Genomic DNA, 13,533 nt, shown 5'->3' on the forward strand with positions numbered 1-13,533 from the left:
GCGTTGAGGATCCCGGAACAAGACATCGATGTATTTTGGCCTCTGCAGATGACTGTTTGAGCTCGGTTTTCCTAGATAAAAGTATCTTACCGGAGATGTCCACGTGTATTACGGCTCTTCAGGTTCTTTACTGCTGTGTGCTAAGGTTACGACTTGTCGATACTAAAGGTCACGCGTTTCTACCTAGTTCCCTATGTATATATAAGCTGACATGGATAGCTGTTTGGCCGGATATGCGGCAGAACATAGCACAGAGCATGTAGTAATTGTGGAAATCTGAGCGAACCCATGCAGGCAGGCACGGATGATCGTGTGCATTCGGATAAATTCGGGCATTTTCGTTCATTGGTGAAGTGACCGAACGACACACTGATTTAATAACTTGACTGTTCACTTTATTACCGTCTCCCATCAACACTACGTACAGGAAGCAGCTACACGGTTGCGGGTGGCTTTATGGACGGGATTAAACGGTTTTCTAGGTTACAGGGCCTCGGGGCGTCAGTCTGAGAGTGCAGGGCAAACATAGGACGAGGATAGAAGTAGCAATAATCGCTGCTGTAGTTGTAAGTTATAATAGCCGTATTGGGAAAGAACGAGAACATGGGCTAACAGAAAGCACTGAAGCTCAAATTGTTATAGGTATAGAAAGCTTGCTAAAACTGTTGATAACTTAAGCCAGAGGACCTTACCGTGTGCAGAAAGGATAGATTAAACATAGTTGGTGGTAGAGTGTTTGTGTCACAAGTAGTTTATCCTGTAGTAAAATTGAATCTGTATTAGTGTGGGTAGAGGTTATACTTGAAAACCATAATAAATTAATTATTTTTACTTTTACCGACCTCTGACTCAGATGGAACAGTTGCTTATACTTTTGGCGCCCACCTACATATGGAGAAATGATTATCATAAAAATAAATCAGAACTCGCACGGAAAGATTGAAGTGTAAGAATCCCCAGCGCGCTAGGTGGTTCAAAGAACCCTATGCCAGTCACTTAATTGCGAATTCCAGAGTAATCAATAATCAAGTAGGTGTAGTTACAGGGATGATAGAAAAAGGAGAAAATCTAAAGACGAGTGCATTTCGTCATATGTGTAGCGTCACGTAGGCGCTCATGCAATTAGAATTCAGATGCTACAAGAATGTCGATGTGCATCAACGTGTGATACCAACCGTCGTTCTTCTCACTAACCCTAGCGAGGGAGACATGAAAGAGGAAGCAGCAAAGGTACACAAAGTACCCTCTGCCAAACATCGCGAGTTAGTTTGCGGAATGTAGATGTAGACTCTAGCACAGCCTTTAACATAGCGTCGCTGCATAATCATCTCTTACCACTTGAGTGGTGGCATATGACATAATTACTCTGCGGGCCGCCTTTCGGTGTGCGGGGGAAGGAGTAGTAACGATTATACTACTCCTACCCTGCAGGAACCCTAGTAGTGGTTCCACCCCAAACCCCACGGACGGATGGTTTTGCGAGACGGACGTTACATTCAGGCAACCTGTAACGCACGACTGCTTGGCGGGTGTACGTCTTGCAGGGGAGATACTGTAGCTTCCCAATGTGACGCAAATATTCCTTTACTTTACGCAAAGCTAACAAATGTTTGATTAGAATTTGCGGGGTTGACTTCCTTTTTAGCTACTGATCATAAAATTACTACTGCAATAGTAAGGTTTTCGAATGTATTAGCAGTTACGTTCTGAGGTACCAGTAGGATTTGTCTGTACAGTGCGAAAGGCGCCACCACGGAAATCCATAGGTCGTCGCAAAATTTATCATAAGTATGATAAATTTTCTTTACGTCATTGATCGTATGTAGTACATCAAAGTACTGTTAAGTTGTATTTTGAAGGAGACTACAGTTTTGAAGACTGAATGAAGATCGTGGTAAAGAGTAAAACAATGCTTTTAGAATATGCTTCTTAGATTTTCAGCACGGGAGAATACTGTCCCAACTCAAATTTAGTATACTTGCTGAAGAAACCTTTCATAGCTATGTTTCGGTTTTCTGACTTACGCTACAGAAGTTCTGAATTCCACGTTAATAGTTGGTTGGTTGCCGAAAGCTGTTACAGCTCATCATATTGTAATGAATTTTCTAAAGTAATTACGCTTAGTTTCCACTTTTTGTGGTAACTTTATTAATTATGGATGTCCATAAGACTGCAGAACTTGACTGGCGTTGGAGGACATGTTGCACCCCGAACACATTGGAAACCTATCAATACATCTAGGCGAGAACAAGGAAATATTGTGGTTTTCCCAAAATATTGAATACGAGTGATTTTTTGGACGGAAAACTTAGATAAGTGAACAGCCGCCTAATGGTGGGTAGGGTATGAAGTGTCCGAATGAATTGAACAGAAACCTGATTAAAAGTCTATGAAATGCAGTTATAAAATATAAGAACGTGTGACAAGTAAGTCACTGATAAACTTTCGGAGCCTTACGTAATGCTCAGTAACGCAGAGAAAATAGAAAAAAGCGATATAAAAGTGAAAGACCACATGAAATCTGTTAGGCAGGGTATACGAGAAAATTCCCAGACCTTGCTTGACTTTGTACAACACGCGCAGATAGGTTTTTCACTGGTATCGCTGCTCCGAAGCTTACCAAAAGCGATGTTTTCAATATTTTATGAAAGGATTTAGACCGATATGTATGGAAACATTGTGTGATGGCGACATGGAGTAGTGTTACAACCTGCCTTGCTTTGTTGGCACAATTTCTAAATGAAGCGGCTCGGCCAAGTGTTACATTCTGTTGGTCTGATGAGCGCTGTTGACTAAGGTGGTGTTCTGGTCTATTGAAAATTGACACCATGTGCAAGAGGTGGAAAGGAACCCGGTACATGGTATGATGTGGGCCGAGATGTCATCACGATACCTGTTTAAACCATTTTCTTTGAAGGGCTTCTGAATGGAAGTCTCGATTTCGATGTGGTTAATACCTAGGTCTGAAGACAAGAGAATCAGTAATCATGTGTGCTTAAAAACGACGGAACTTCAACATATACATACTTTTTGGGAGAAGAGGAAACTGCTTGTCTCAGGGCCTTACCTTGAAGCAAATATGCAATTGTGCAGCTGAGTCTGTATTAGCTCCTGATAAGTCTTGCAGGTTGTATGCCGCTAAACATTCGGTAGTGAAAGCCTTCAGACTACGATCAATTTTTACTGTTAACGCAGGAATACAAAACAACTGTTCTCAACTGTACGACGCCTTCTTTTTTTTTATGGAGAACAGGGAAACAGGAATCATTGGCAAAGTTGCGGAACTGTGACGCCTTCCCAAGGCTGACGAGTCTAAGAATATGGCTTGAGATCGTAGTTGTGCGCCATCGGTATGCCGTGTGCCGCCGATATCAAGGCATTCTCTTGCGAGTCACGGCGCACAATTAGATAGAACGCGCCGAGCGCGCGCGCGCGCGCGCACACACACACACACACACACACACACACACACACACACACACACCGCTAGCGTTGCGTCGGCCACTGCAGTTACGAAACAGCCGCAAAGCTACTGCGACACATACACTTGATCAGGTTGGATGGGCGACCACACTGACAGCTCTAATTGTAGTATGAAGTACAGCCTTCATTAGACCGAATTGCATTAAGAAGAAGTCTGAAAGATGAAGCACAATAACACTTTCCGTCGTATATCTACGAAAGGTAGAAATAAGTTTCAACTATCACCTCTGAAAATTCCAAGCAACTTTCTGCTTGTTTGCAGGTACGTGTCTGAAATTCTGGTACGCCATTTTGTTTTGGCTTATCTAGCTACAGTATTATGGCGCGCAGATTTCAGTGCATTGCAGGACTGCAGATAGGTACCTGCAAAGAAATGCGTAACTTTTATTTTCTCAAGGCGGTAATTAAAAACTTACGATTAGCCGTCGACATCTCGACTATGTTGTCTCTAGCGTTCTGGGACTAGTTAACGGCAGAAGTTCATAGGCGAAATTGAAGAACGAGGGCACAAAGATGATGCAACCAGTGCCCAAAGACACTATCCGCGTTATGTTGAAGTGCAGGGTCACCTAGCTCATGTTCGTACTGTAATAGGATTGCACCTACACATATCGTAGGTACTGTTTGGTCTGTGTCTACGATCTTCTTCGTCCAGTAAAAGTGACGCTTTGGTCTTCAGTCGTCTCAGTTAAAAAAAAGATAAACAGGAAATACTTTTATAATCCCTCGGGTGATTAAAAAAGGAACAGATTTCAGTTGTTAGAAATTATAAAAGATAAATACAATGCGCATGTCGCTGGGGAGAGAAAGGTCCAAAGTTTTGACACATCTGTCCTGCTGTTCGTTTGTAGCAACATGATGACTACACAACAAGGGAGATCTTTTTGTGTGTTGGAATTTGTGCGAACTGCGATAGGAATGTCATACCTGGACATGCTGCACAACTAGTAATTTCCTCAACTTCAAGAACATTCCAGTGATTCCATTTTTATACATGTCGGCTCCCCGCCTCACTTTCATCTTGAGGTGCGGCGTTATCTTAAAGAAATGAGATACCAAATTGTTGCTGTCGATTCAATGAACAGGGACCTGTTGATTCGTGTGTGGAAGGAAATGGACTACCGTTTCGATTTTTCTCGAACAACGCTTGAAGCTCATGTTGGGTGTATTGTATAGTGTCTGTGCGAACATGTTAAAACTCCGAACCTTCCTCTATCCACACATGTCCTGTGTGTTTCTGTCTTTCATAGTTCGTAATAAACAGTTGAAATCTTTCTTTTCGAATCATCCTGTTTTGGTTTCCGTGTAAAGCCAAGCGACAACTCATCCACAATAACGTCAGTCAACTAAATACAATTAATTCGTAACGATCGATAGGAACAGGACGCGACTGTAATCGGTGAGTGAAGTCAGTCGGGTTGTGTGTATGGTGCACACCAAACTGGTCGGTCGGTTCGTGTGTAGGACTCAGTAGACAGGTATTAAGTGGATATTACTGGTACAGATACAAAAGATGAGAGTGTGTCTTCACAAAGAAAAGTATTGCATGTTTATTAAGGTTTCAGCAGTATAAAAATGTAATACATGCCGTCGTAAACACTTTCATAATTATTTATCCCTTGGGTATCTTTATCAGTAGTATTTGTGTAGATGATGCGTCATTTTGTCTGTGGTTGCGACATTCTTCATCTTAAGATAACATAAGAAGCAGAAAATGGGTTCATTATACGAAAAATAAACTTTTGAAATATATCAGGACAGTACTTCATTATGATAGTGTCATGCACCGGCAGAACATTCTATAAATATCACTAAAAATATTGTCGGTACTTGAAAGGTAGAATTAAAAAAAGTGGCACATCTTTATTTTCTGAAACCTGACTATTTTAAGTTATTTACCAGTTTTTGTATAATATAGTAAGTTGCTTTGAAACAAAGTAACATCACATAAAGTAACTACTCGTGCAAATTTCGGTGACATGTGATGAGCATGATGGCCTTCTAAACATAACTGCTTACAGAAATGTTGGTATGTGGTCAGGGCATTAAAGCAACGAGCGAAATCGGAGCAAGGATTCGGGTGATGGATTGGACGTAGAAACAGTGAGAAGTTGCAACTGCTTTCTTCGTGAAACGCTGCCGTATTTCAGTAACGCCTGGTGTTCCGGCAAGAGTATTCGACGGAGCAGAAACCGGTCGGCCATCACGGGATGGAACTCTGCCTCTCGGCATCGGAGTTGGGTCGGTAGTGGCAGGTTAAAAGCGTCTCTAATATCGGGCGTTCGCACTTAAGGCGAGACGCCGCGCGACATGAGGGCCGGCTGCTGCTCGGAGCGCTGCGCCACTCCTGCTACGGTCCCTGGCTGCTGCCCGTCAACTCCTCTCAGCTGGTGACGGTTATCGCTGTGTACGCTGCGTTGGCGTGCCTTCCACTTGCACGCATTTGGCGTAATTTCCTGGGTGGCAGCAGTATTTCCGCGCTGGCTGGGTATACCAGCTCAGCGGTGCCCGCGCGCCGCTTCCCGTTCGCTACACACAGTTCTCTTCACGCACAAAGTTTACGTAGTCGATTACGTGAGTTACAAACGGCGGCATGAAACTACATACGGCACAATAAATGAAATCTCCGTGATGAAAATAATCGAATTATTGCTACTTTCAAAAATAGTTCGTTCCTATATCCTAATTACCTACGGCTGTACTCGTTTTGCCTTCACAGTACACAGATTTCTGTCCCTAACTGAAAGACATGGCTGCAAGTAACACCAAATGTAAGAATGCCTTCCCCATCCGTCTTGCGAATGATTTGCTACGGACCGCGACGACTTCCTTTCTTGCGCAAACCTCATTCTCAATGCCACCTATGCCCAATGTCCCCAGACGTTTGCTAGATACATTATTTAGGCTCTGTCTTCCCTCTAGTAACAAGGGAGGCATTCCCTAATATCGTCACGCATGTCCTACCATCCATATTATTCATTCTACTAGTCATTGCTTCCCACATTATCTTTTGCTCGCAGATTCTGCGGAGAATTACTTACCTCGCCAGTCTACTTGACTTTAGCTTCTGCCGTCTGCAACACCCAGCCTCAAAATTTTCCTATTTTCCCAAAGTGATCCACTTCCGCACAATACTGGACTTCAGATGCACATTATCAGAAATTTCTCCCTTTCATTAGGGCCCATGTTTGTTATTAGTAAATTTCTTCTAGCGCAAAATGACCACTTAACGTGTGATAAGTCTGCTTCTCGTCCTCGCTTGGTCTGTCACGCGTAATTTAGCTTTCAAGGTAGAATGTTTCGTTCACTTCGTCCACTACAGTATTACGTACCCCAGTGACTCGCCACCAATTTTAGTGCAAAAAAAAATATTTCAACTAATTTGCGTTAAATTACACTTGTGTTACCGTTACATTGTGCAGTGTAACACGCTTGACGCTGTAATCATACCGCAGTCAATGATTTTTCATTGTGGTTGGGTCCACAGTTGCCTTGAATTGCTAAAGATTCCATGCCACCCTTAATTGTTGAATTTGGTTTATTTACACACTGTTACACAATTTCAATCTTAGGCCATACAAAACACAGCAGACCAGCAGACAGTATTTTTAATTACATAATGTTGATGGCGGAATAGCCAACGCGTGCTTCTTCAAAATTGCGCAAGGGGGAAATACAGTCAATTTAAGCCGTTGAGAGCGGCAGCGCGTCATTTAGAAAATACCGTAGTCGGATTCAGTTCGTCTGTAGTGGTTCTAAGCTGCGGATTAACACTCCTGCCTCATGCCACCCACCCCACCCCCCACCCCCCTCCGCCCTCCCCGCGGTTGTCTCAGATTTACGTGAGATTCACATCTAACAAAGTTTCAACGTGAGTTTTTAGCTGGCATTCATGCAGCTGAGCTTTTAAGTATGGTACATTTATTCCTAGGTCTTAACTATTTCACCTCAATTTTTACTGTATAGTGACAGCGTCGTAGAGAGACCTCCTCGGCATGTATGAAGCACTTGAATACGCCGTTATCTGATGTTCCTTCAGGACGACAACATTTACAGCCCCTCTTCAGCGTTTTCTCTGGTATTCATAAATAAGAGCCATGACCAGAAAGTCAGTGGTTACAAACACACTAATGTTCTCTACCATAATAGCAAAAAACTGCAGAAGTAATGCATCGTGTATGAGATTTTTCGATTGTGTATCATTTAGTTAGTAAAATAACCCGTCTTCAGAAAGCAACCTTATGCAGGGAATAGTTCTTCTAGCTTTCATTAATGTTCCAATTTTGCGAACTGATGCAGTGAAAGAACACGAGAAAGTGGTTATCGCGGGAATAACGTGTTTGTAGAGGGTAGAAAGAAGAAATTTTTGTAGTTGTAGCTTAAAGATATCTGAATTAGCTCTTCTAAGTTTCCCCCCTTCAAAGTCTTCCTTCCAGTAACCTAATTTGATGCTGTTACCTTTTGTCGATATCTAGCTGGGAGCCACAATGGAGTAGTTACTGAAATTGCAGATTATCGGGTATTTATTGCAAATTAGGGAATCGGTCACGTGATTTGATCGTGGTAGATTGTGCCCGCCAGTTGTTAGTTACGGCTGGCCGCCGCTTGGGAGCAGCAGTGGGCAGTGGACGGTCCACCGCGCTCTGACGTTCAGTTCGTGAATTAGTTGCTGCTTGCGTCGCATTTGCGTAATGGCGGGTGTGACTTTACAAAAGCGAATGAATACTTACTTATTTGCCCAATGAATAGTGTCATTCAGCTCTTTCATAAACATGCGAAAATCAGCGGTGCAAAGAAATGTTCGACCTCATGCAAATACATGTAAACGCGGAGATGATGGTTCTGTAACTAATAACATGAGTGTCATGCAGAATGAGTACAAACCTCCCAAAATGTGTCTAGATTTACTCGCCGTTGCACACGTGTCTGGTATGACTTCGAACATTACTCTACTAAATCAGGTTGTTACTCAGTTTTGAAGACATCTCCGAAATCGAAAATAATCAGTGTTGCGTTTCGACTTACCCGTTCGTGCCTTTTGTTTTTGAAGGCGAGGGCGAGAGAAATAACTGGTTAGTTCTTCTAATGCGTATGTTGACGCTTTTTTGTTTCTCCGTAAAAATATGTAGTCGGCATGTATGACATTTTTAGGACAGCTCTCTCCAAAATTTTATGTTCCAAACATGCAAAATTGGTTTTCGTCTATTAATGTGAACTATATCCCTAGTGATGTGAATGTTCAGACGTCAGTCTTTCCATAGACTCTTTGTCCAACTGTTCCCGTCACTTTTTCAGTGTCGTAGTCACCTTCAACCTTTCCCGGAGCTTCAGAAAACCGCTGTCATTTTCTACACTGGCCGGCAAAGCACTTTTATTGCTAGACACATTCGCCAACAACTAAAAACATTCCTTACACATTTTTAAAACGTTGTTTGGAATTCTAGATTAATGCGCTGCTCTCCATTAACTTTAACACAGGTTTCAACTTGACAACAATCATTTTCTTTATCGAAAGTGCTTAAGAATAAACTAAATTGACTAGAACCCTAATCTAAGGAAGCCACGATATACACTATGCGGCATCAATTTCGGCTTTATTGCAATACCGAACTCCAGTTCCTCATGTCTGAATACCAAGGAGGTGTGGTCTCAATACCAAGACGGTGTGAGAGGTGTAAACGTTTCTTCCTCTTCAGCCAAATCTTTAGTGGTGTGTGTGTGTGTGTGTGTGTGTGTGTGTGTGTGTGTGTGTGTGTGTGTCAATGAAAAGTGGTTTTCATGTATGAAATGAAACAGCTGATGTACGGAAAAGCAAATAACTATAAATCAGCGGCATTAGCAGTTAACGTCCCTATTAGGAGTACCTGATGATGACTACTAGTCCTGTTAACGAAACTGTCCACGAAATGTGATTACCACATGCTCTCTAAGACCAAGAACATAGCAATCAATTACGCTGAAAAAACTTCAGAAACCACACTTAGGTTGCTGTCTACTGTTACAGATGCCCTCAAGGCATGTGACAAGAACAGCTGATGAGCATCTGTTCATCAAAAACATCCTGCCTTTAGACACAATTTAAGCTCGTGATATATATTTTCCCCATCGACGAGAATAGCATCTTCATGTAGTTTCGCCGTAGGTTATTTCATGACCATATTTGTTGGGTAGGATGCTGTTTTAGAGAAGTTGTATCGTTGGCACCATTTTCTTTTGTGTAATGAGAAGGAATCTTCCGTTTTGAGGACGCTGTACAAGCGGAACACACAATGTTAATTTCGAGACTGAACTGCGTCGTATTCTGAATTATAACTTTAGCTCTGACCAAGTAGATAAACTCTTAATGTAAACTCACTTTCCGTATTCTTTACTTGTAGTAATCAAAACCCGAGTATATTGTTATAGAAAAAATTACTGATAAATTGTACTATTTGCTTTTTGCAGTCGCCATTTTCCTGGAGAAAAACAAACAATCTGGTAACGCCGTTTTAAAGGAAAACGAAATATTTCATTCTAATAGGGGAGGAAGATGTAGATAGATACGTTAAGATAGATATGTAAATAAAGGTTATAGAAACTTGGCGAATTTCTAATGCCAGTACGCGAAGTGGACTCCAGTAGTTCACTAACTCTGAGATCAGTAAAGAAATAGCACAAAGTATTGGTACCTGCTACATTAGACAATTGACCTGGTCCTGAAATCCAACAATTGGAGCTGGTCGATCTCCAACGAGACTTGAAGTTGCATGACCGCTTCTCAACACACTCGTTACCCTAACACTCGCCTGCGCGCCTTATTAGCGAAGACATCAAATATTTGCCGTTGGCATGCTGTCCGCACAGTAACATTAGTGTATTCAAATGTTGCCATTTGAGCCGGGCGTGGTCATTCAGGTAAGTTTTCTGCTCTGGAGAACAGACACGCTGCGGCCGTGGGAAATTTTTCCACATGCAAATATCCAACATTTGATTACAAAAAATATTTCAGAATAGTTTTTTTACGGAAAAGTATAAACTAAAATTTCATACCACGCGTCACACGGCTACTATGTTGACATTCGTCCACAGCGTCTTCGTAGGGGTTGCGTACCCACAATCAATTGTCGGTGGACCTCTCTGTAGTACGTAGTCGTTCGGTATAATGCAATAGACGGTATTCGGCCATCTGAGATACTCTTATGTTTCTTCCCAAGTATAAAATGTGTCTGAATATTTGACACGTAAACTTTCATCTGGAAAAGGCACATAGTCGTGTCTCTCACATACAATACTGTTCTGCAGCAGGTTAAACATCCGGTTTGTGTCCGTAAAATTCGTTAGCGGCGGGACTCTCATTGTTCTTCCACTGCAGGTAATCTTTCGCTAACTTTAGTGAATATACGCTTCCGTGCATATATTGCCTCACTCTTGCATATATTGCCTCACTCTTCAGTTCTTGGGCTCCCGTTAATTTTTTTCAAACGCAAAGTCTGGTTGTCCGCTGGACTACGAATGGTTGAGCACCCTGAGTTTCACTGTGAATATCTTGTAAGTACTTGCTGTAGTAATTCATTACTTACAGGCTCCCCTTTATGGTGCTCACTGCGTTATACAGAGAACGTCGCCGATTGCTGAGACAGTGCGAGGACAGCGGTCCAAATCAGTGCCCAATCGTCTAGATTTAATTTTCCAGTTTTCTCCCTACATCGCGTGTGGCAAATACCGAGATTATTTCTTTGAAGGAGCAGGGCCGATTTCATTTCCGTTTCGTGCGAACGTCCAAGAGCAACTCGGATGCACAATTTTCCATAGTTTCCTCGCTCCCGCTACGTGATTCAGGTGCCCACAGGTCGGAGGAAGCAAAGGAACACGATTTGGAATAGGTTGATGCTTAACAAGCTTCGTGTTGCAAAAACCAAAATTTAGTCTCAGGACAGCTTGTTTTTGAATTAGTAAACGATAGAAAACAGTTTCCATGAGGGGCGCCATCAGATTTTGAACATACGGTGGGTTAATCAGGCGAGATGTGAGCTCACGTTATGATGTGAATAAATACTGGGAGGGTGGCAGGGTGCTTGACTTGACTATCGGCATATGTTGTTAGACTTCCCAGAACTTTCGAGTAGGACTGTAGATATTTATAAAAACATCGGGAATCCGATATATCGATATTTAAAAAAGCCATAATTAGCATTCAACTTACCGCAGAAAAGTGTCGCTATATCGACGGAAGAAATATCGAAGTACTTACCTATAAAAATATCGGCTACACATTGTAAATGCACTGCTGGTTTTAGAGATGTTTATGTAAGTATTGATTTATTATTAGATATTATGTACATCAACAAGCTAGCAGTTTGCCTATCCCTCTTAAAACAAGATTTGAAAGGAAAACAATGCACGTTCACGCTTGGCGATAACCAATTTGCTGACAATGGTAATTGCATGTAAGTGGTAAAATATAGGTGTCCGATGGGTCCGTTATTCGGTTTCGTCATACGTCGGATTTGTCCGGAACGCTTCATGTCGACATCCCGGTGTTTTTTTTTTTTTTTCTGTAAACGCCCGCCAACTAACAGCTGTAATCCCAAATTTTCGGGGTGAAACTAAACGTTCCAGTTTCTATTGGTAGTATCGAGGGCTGATTAGGGCTGATTACGTCAGTATTTCCTCTCACACGTCTCCGCCCACTACACAGACCAATCTTGTCATTGAGATTTTCGTTCATGGTTTTTACAACTGTTTTTGAAGTATGCCGGTGCTGCATACGGTCAAAGAGAGAGATTGAACACAACGAAAGCTCAGTGTGTTAAGACTCGTTCACACAATGAAAATTGTCACGTTCTGCTACAATTTCAAAGAGAACATTTTCAAATATTTACGGAAAATTGCAAAAAAAGTAATATCAGCACTTGATTCTACCTTTTCAGCATAGATATATCGCTGAGAATATATCATAGATAAGTATCGTTATTTTTTGGAAAATTTAGATATCGGTATTTTATCGAAAGCCCTGCTGTGGAAGGTACGCTGTTGATATTGTTGCCTTTTCATCTTACACTGTGACAGGCACGTAAGTTGACCTTGTCGGGAAATAGTCACTACTAGCGTTTACGTAGACTGGTACGCCAAAACGTTATGACCACCTGCTTAATATCGCGTTGGTCCACCTGTGGAATGCAATACAAGAGCGATACCCCGCGTGGTATGGATTCGACAATTCCTTGTAACGATTCCAGAAGTATGTGGCATCAGACGTCTACGCACAGGCCGTATAATTCTCGTAAATACAGGGCAGATGGTTTATGGGCGCGGAAATGGTGCCCGATACAAACCCAGATGTTTCATCAGCTTCAGATCGGACGAATTTAATGGGAAAGACATCAGCGTGAGTTCACTGTCGTGCTCCCCAAACCATTGCAGCCCGATTCTGACATTGCGAAAAGGACAATTATCCTGATGAAAGATGCCATCGCTATCGGGGAAATCAAGAATGAAGAGATATTAATGTTCCAAAGTAATGTCCAAATAGTACACAACTTGTGCCCTCGATTATCACCATATGTTCAATTGAAGCGAAGGTAAAAGTCAGTATTGGGATAAAGGCGGTTCTGGGACACTTCCTATATCAAAAGTTGCTCATATTGGCTAGGGAGAGGGGTGGGGTGTTTTCTCACAAGCACGGATTGTCGGCAGGGGTCATAAAGGAATTAGCACAACAATAGGTTAAGGTATTATGTCATTAATGTAATTAATCAGAATATCAGTTTGCTATCAGAAGTATCCCAGAACCAGCTTTATCCCAGTACTAACGTCCACCATGATGTGGGCTGCGTCCTTGGCAAGCAGCACACTTCGAGCAGCTGGTGTGGATGACAGCGTACCCGGACACAACCATCGACCTGGTGTAACAAGAAAGCTCATTCATCGGACCATAGGACACATTTCCATTGATCCACGGCCGGGTGCCATTGAACTCGCGCCCACTGCAGTTGTAATTGGCGAAGTCGTTGGGTTAAGATACGAATAAGTTGGGACCTCTTCTGCCGAGCCCCATGTTTGACAGTGTTC

General features: G+C 42.3%; 1 protein-coding gene across 5 annotated transcripts in view; it reads left to right on the plus strand.

The window, feature by feature from the left end:
• Positions 1–13,533, plus strand: part of LOC126162235 (rho guanine nucleotide exchange factor 12) — a 1,164,938-nt gene that overhangs the window by 1,082,350 nt on the left and 69,055 nt on the right. The window lies entirely within an intron of this gene.

Source organism: Schistocerca cancellata, chromosome 2, assembly GCF_023864275.1.
Source record: "Schistocerca cancellata isolate TAMUIC-IGC-003103 chromosome 2, iqSchCanc2.1, whole genome shotgun sequence".
Taxonomy (NCBI): Eukaryota; Metazoa; Arthropoda; class Insecta; order Orthoptera; family Acrididae; genus Schistocerca; species Schistocerca cancellata.